At 40.1% G+C, this 6,710-nt stretch overlaps 1 protein-coding gene across 1 annotated transcript in view; it reads left to right on the top strand.

The window, feature by feature from the left end:
• Positions 1–623: 623 nt before the first annotated feature.
• nipa2 (NIPA magnesium transporter 2) overlaps positions 624–6,710 on the top strand; it is a 33,031-nt gene continuing 26,944 nt past the window's right edge. Inside the window, exon 1 of the mRNA XM_067985777.1 lies at positions 624–714. The gene's annotated coding sequence lies outside the window, so the exon portion shown is untranslated. The remainder of the gene's footprint in view (positions 715–6,710) is intronic.

The raw sequence follows: 6,710 nt of genomic DNA, 5'->3' as shown, positions 1-6,710 counted from the left end.
AAATTGTTGGACTATAACTTGGTGTTGTAAGATTGTTTGCATTTGTCAACCCCAGTCCATCACCGGCATCTGCACATCAGGACTATAACCTGGTGTTGTAAGATACCTTACATCTGTGCTGTATCATTCTATTGTAAACAATTTTACAACACCAAGTTATAGTCCAGCAATTTTATTTTAAATTCACAAGCTTTCGGAGATTTTCTCCTTCCTCAGGCAAATGTTTCAAGATCTCCTTGAAGGCTCCGTAGGCTTCAAGGAGATCTTGAAACATTTGCCTGAGGAAGGAGAAAATCTCCGAAAGCTTGTGAAGGTAGGCTTCAAGGAGATCTTGAAACATTTGCCTGAGGAAGGAGAAAATCTCCGAAAGCTTGTGAATTTAAAATAAAATTGCTGGACTATAACTTGGTGTTGTAAAATTGTTTACAATTGTCAACCCCAGTCCATCACCGGCATCTCCACATCATGAGTATCATTCTATGTTAAAACTCTTGCGTGAACAGAAATGAGCCGACACGCAGCAAAATTGGCCTCCCCGCCGGCAGGTGGCGCTACTGCAGGCGGAGCAGGCACTGAAGGGAAGGGCGGGGCCTCTCTTTAACGCGGTCTGTTGTTTCCCTTGCTGCGATCCGTGAAGAGGTGGGAGCGGAGCGGGGAGAGAGAGAGAGAGAGGATGAGGAGCGAGACAGCGGGCGGCACCGGCGGGGACAGGCGGTAAGTAACGTCAGCGCCAATGCAAATAACAGCTCCGGGCAATCAGGCCCCGCCCACCCCCGGCACTAGGCGGTTTGAAAGGGCGGCATTGCGCGAAGGAAAGAGTCGGTGTCGCTGGCCGAGGCGACGCCTCGAACAGGCCCGGTCTCTGCTCGGTTCACGACACCCCCGAGGCGTCCTGGAGGAGGAGGAGGGGGGGGGATCGATCCCGAGAGTCGATTCACAATCGATGGAGAGGCGGGGGAAAGAAAGTGGCGGGGATCCGAGGTCCGTTCGCCCGGTTGTCTGCGGCGGGGGGGGCGAGAACATTTACTGTCATCGGCTGTTGGGAGCTGGATTTTCACCGACTTCAGTCACACCATAACACGGCGTGAGGCAGGAGGAGGAGGCCGGCCGTCGATCCGTCCGTCGGTCCGTCCGTCCGTCCAGCCCACCCGTCCACAGTGTTCAGTTGGTGCATTTCTCCTAACCTTGAATCACATTTGTTGACAAGAACCTGTCTTCGTTCCTTCGTGAAATCTGTTCTGACTTCTTGTTCCACCCACACACACCCCTCTGCCTGAAATCTGTTCACAAACTTACCACCTTTTTGTTTTCGTGAAAAGTTCCTCCTGCATTTTCCTTTGCCGTCCTTAATTTTGTAATTACGGCCCGTTGTGTTTAAATTTTGTACCTGGCAAAAAAAAAACTTCCTTGAATCGGACTTTATAAAGCAATTTTTTTATTTTATTGGACATTATATGTGGCATTTGAATTAAATACATTTCATCAGCCCTGTAGGGATAAATTTATCTTCGTCGTCTGTATGGAAGCAATTATTTTATTAGTTGTATGGAAACAAATGTCAACAACTGCATGGAGCTACAATTATTTTATTATTGACTGGAGATACATTTTTGCCGAATCTGCATGTAGCTGCATTTATTTTTTTCCAACAGTATGGAGGTAAATTTTAATACTAACTGATAGGCTGGATGCATTCAGATCTGTTTTAGGAAATTTGCTCTTTTGAAATTGTATCCCATATGTATCTGAGGGAGGGAGGGTGACCGCTTCCTATGATTAAATGGGTTTCTGATTTGTGTCTCATTTCTGGATCATTTCATGCTTGATGTTTCCCCAGTGCAACTGTCTCTGATTAATAATTAAAAGCTGATGGGCTGGTGAGGAAAGAGAAAGGCAGTTTCATTTGTCTGAGCCCAGTTTATATAATAATGTTTCAAATGTGTATTTTTATTTTTAAATATAAGATCTGTGTAAACAAGTAATATTTATTCTGGTTGCATATTTCAAAATTGCTGTTACTGGTCTGTGATTTTCTTTCTCTTTGCCCTCTCCAATTATTCATCTATATTCAGACCAGCAGCCACCACAATGTTGTACTGCTGGGTGGTGCTGTGATGATGTGGGGCAGGGGTTATGTTCACCATCAATGATGCTCTTTGGTTAGCTGATAAGAGAAACATTTTGACAGTATGGGGCAACAGCTCTATCCACTTGCTCCCTCCTTAATCTCACTCCTTCACCACCACCTCCCCAGAAAAAAGTGCAGTGCACTCACTGGTATGAACCAGTGTGACAAGTTGAGGTAACCAAGTATTAAGGCTAATATTAGGAATTCTCGTGCTTTAAATGGGAGTCCCTTAAATGTTGGCGCTTAGCTAAAACTGTAATGCATCTTTAAAATAGTCACTTGCGCAGCTTGTTCCGCATGATTGAGATTCGATGAGGTAGCACAAAACTATTGCCAGGCAATCTGAGGGTAAATTCAATGTCAAATTTAGTAGTCAGCCTGCAAGTTTTGGCACAAAACATTGTTTGGGGGAAAAGAGAAGGGAAGGAGATTTGTGCTGTAGCACAACTTTGTGCCATTGTGACTGAGAATAATGCTTTGACTTTCACATCGTCTTATTTAACAAGTAGCAAGTTTTAATATTCTGTGGTGACAGATAAAAATCCTGTAAAACATTTATTGCTGTGCTGTAGAGAAATCTTCCTTGTAACATATTTTGATGTGGAGATGCCGGTGATGGACTGGGGTTGACAATTGTAAACAATTTTACAACACCAAGTTATAGTCCAGCAATTTTATTTTAAATTCACAAGCTTTCGGAGGCTACCTCCTTCCTCAGGTGAACGATGTGGAAATGAAATCCTCAAAATGAAGTCGCATTTATAATTCACAGAACAATGCTTGGTGATAACAGACAGTTTTTTCAACTGCCTGATGCCAAGGCAATCAGTGTGCAGACAGACAGGTGTTACCTGCCAGGTCTCAGAATATACAAATCACCAAAAAAAACAACAAACAAAGAAAAACAGATAGAGAGGTAGAAACATAGAAAAGACAGCAACTGACCCGTTATATTAAAAACAGATAACATTTGTTCGCTGGTGGGGTAACGTGTAGCGTGACATGAACCCAAGATCCCGGTTGAGGCCGTCCTCATGGGTGCGGAACTTGGCTATCAATTTCTGCTCGACGATTTTGCGTTGTCGTGTGTCTCGAAGGCCGCCTTGGAGTACGCTTACCCGAAGGTCGGTGGCTGAATGTCCTTGACTGCTGAAGTGTTCCCCGCAATGCCCCACAATGGTAACATATTTTGTTACCATTGTGGGGCAGTGTCATTATTTGATGCAGTGCAAGTTGGTGAATTAAAATATCGTTATAGCCAGCCTTTGTTTTGTAGCTGTGTGTAAAATTGTGTCTAGTGTTCTAAAATTTGTGCTGAAATTTGTCTAATTTAAAAGTGTACACTTTTTTGCCCATCACCCAAAATTCTACAGAAAGTTTTCTCGTGCAGCCATAGACTAGAAAACAGGTTTTGACTGTTGTCCTTCAGGAAGTGCATTGTATGAAGGAGAAGCAATGGTGTCACTCCAGGTGATGAGAAAAATGCAGCATTACAGCAAGATAATTATGGACGAGCAAGGCCACTCGGCTCATTCTAATTCATTTATCCATCCATCCACCCAGAAAGATCTTAAAGTCTGTGCATTGCAGTATCTAATTGTTTGGCAGTCCGTTCTTTTCATCCATCGCTGTGTGAGAACAATTTCCTGATATTCGTCCTAAATTTATCTTTTACTAGTTGGAGCTTGTGTCCCCTTGTCCTACCCTTGCAATTTAAATTAAGGTAATAAACCTTTTTCCATTCCCTTAACTATCGTATGCCTCCAAGATTGCTTCTTGGATACCTCCAGTCTTTCCTCATAACTCAGATCTTTGAACTGAGGGACCAGCCTCATAGCTCTTTTCTGCATTGGCTTCAACACTTGAGTATCTCCCTTGTGTTTCGGCAACCAGAACTAGATGCAATATTTACGGTGCAGTCTGACTAGAACATTATACGTTTTCATCACAACTTCCTGTTCTGGCTATGTAGTTTAATATGCTGTTGTATTTGTTGATTACTGCTCTGCATTGGACATGTTTAGAGTCAAGTCAAGTCTACTAAGGCTCCTTGGTCTCTGTCAGCTTCATCCGTAGCTATTTCAACACCATTATTCTACATTACAACTGTGACTACACTTCAAAAGTACTTCATTGGCTGTGAAGCACTTTGAAAGATCCTGAGCTTGTGAAAGGTGCCAAATAAATGCAAGTTTGTTTCAAGTTCAAAGTTGCTTAACTCAAATGATCTCAAAATGCAATTTCTTTAATACTGAAATTCCCACAATTCTGTATTTACATTGGTAATTCAACTGGATCATTCAAATTTTTTAGTGCAAAAAAAAACCCAGAATTATCAGGAGTAGACGGTAGTTCACTGTAACTTTTAAAGTGATTGATTAAAATTCAACCTAGAGCAGGATTATATGAATTGACAAAAAAACTGAACTTATGCCAAGGGCTTTACTATAGAATAAATACATAATACTGCAAAGTAGAGTACGAGGGCATAATTCAGAAACTGCAAGTCAAAGCTTGAGTGGCATATGACTATTTTCTGAGCCCTGAGGGTTGATTAATGCCTTTAATTAATTCTTCAGTATCTTTTATTTTGAATATTATATATCATATATGTTTACTATATTAAAGCTCATTTCTTAGGATTGTAGTTGGTAACTCAGACAAATCAGAGTGACTGCTTGAAACTGGAATATCTGGATGTTTAGAAATCAAGACCTTCACAAAATTATTTATTGGAATGAGTGACACAAAGAAATTCCAGATATTTTCAGTATGTTAGTGTTTATAATTGTTTCCTTTTTGATGTGTTTATATCAATATAGTTGCAAAGATTGAGCAGTGTCAAAATGGCACAGTTGGTGGCATTTTAACCCAAAGATCAATAGCACCATGTGAGCAGTGCTTGCCACCAGATTAACAGGGAGCACCGTGTTAAATATTTATTAAAGAATAATAGATACTTTGCAGTGTGTTTGAAACGAATTTGAGGGAGATGTACAGATACACTAATATAACCTCTTCCTAATACCATGTGAGGAAAATGTGTGACATTGAGGAAAATGATATCAATAAATATGTAAAATAATGTTAAAAAGGTGCTAAGTTGTCTACTATATAAGCTGGCACTCATATTTTAAAGCGCAGCTAAAGATTAATGATGCAACTTATACATCAGGTTGTGCAGTAAATCTCGTATCAATCCTGAGATGTGTTTCACCCTTGAAATGGACTTGTGTTTTTGTTTTATACAATCTATACAAGATGATGATTAAATACTGGAAAGTTTCTATTTAAATCTGTTGCTGTGGAGTGTGCCAGAAATGATGGCAACCTAGGGGTTTAACACAACATTCCTGTACTTTGCTGGATTTACTAAAAGGGTGCAATTGCATAATAACTAAGGTATTCTGTGATATCTAGAGGTTAATAAATGTATTTAATTTACGGCTTAATGAATACATAGGTGTGTGTTACATGCCAGAAACACATCTTAACGTTGATAACATAAATAGAACAAAATTCAAAGGTTTACCAATGCCATCTGAGTCCTAGAGTGCCTTACTGTCTTGTATACAGGGTTTGTTATTTTCCTGTAGTGCACAGTAAAATAAAACGTAATATTACTCCATCTCAAACCAGGCGATTTGGTCAAAAAGCCACTGTTGTCTGCAAAGTCATCTGCCTCAGGCAAAACTTTCTGAAAGCACTAACAGTCGTCCGGTGTATATTATTTATACCTTGAACTTTCTGTGAATTTGGTGCTCTCTAAGGAAGTTAGTTCTGGGGAATGGGAACACTCTCCAGAGTTGTCATTAAGTAATCCCATGTCGCAGATAATACAGTTAGGACAATAGTCTCCTCATACTTGGCCTCAATAATTAAGTGCAATACATGGATTATGAATGTAGTTTTCATTCTCACTGGAGTTCCTTGAATGTGTTGTTCGTTGAGAGTTGGTTATAAAAGAGAGTGATACAGTGAAGCAAACTAAAATTTATAGTGAAGATCAGGAAAAGTTTCTGTACTCGAGTGATAAACTGGCCTTAGCCCCAACCTCAGATAAGCCCTGCCGGTTTGGGGGGGGTGGGAAATCAATGTACTTGCATCTCATTGCAATCATTGACGTGATCCTAACTTGAACTGCACTCCAGTCTCTGTTATCCCATATTAATGATGAGGGTGATTGAATGAAAAATACCTGCTGCATTACAAAAAAAAGAGATTGCTTCCAAAACAGACCTGGTAGTATTATAAGTTCTGCACTGCAGGATTGCTATTTATTGGCACGTACCCTGTTAGCAGCAATACACCCAAAATAATGTTAAATCCCATTATTCCTGATGTGGTTAAACATACATGCTTTAAAAGAAAGAAGAAACCAAAAGAAAATTGTTACCTGGTAGCTCCTTAATGAGTTTGATAATTCATTGAAAGGCATCCTATATTTAAAACACTGTTTGGCATTTTTATTCTTTATTAAAGCAGGAGTAATTTTAGCTATGCTCAACTGTGCTGTGAAGTTGTTAAATTTATTTTTCAACAGTTTTATAACGGGAGATGCAGTGCCTTGAATAGATGCTTC

This window comes from Heptranchias perlo, chromosome 6 (assembly GCF_035084215.1).
Source record: "Heptranchias perlo isolate sHepPer1 chromosome 6, sHepPer1.hap1, whole genome shotgun sequence".
Classification (NCBI taxonomy): domain Eukaryota; kingdom Metazoa; phylum Chordata; class Chondrichthyes; order Hexanchiformes; family Hexanchidae; genus Heptranchias; species Heptranchias perlo.
This window is presented reverse-complemented; position numbering and strand designations above follow the sequence as displayed.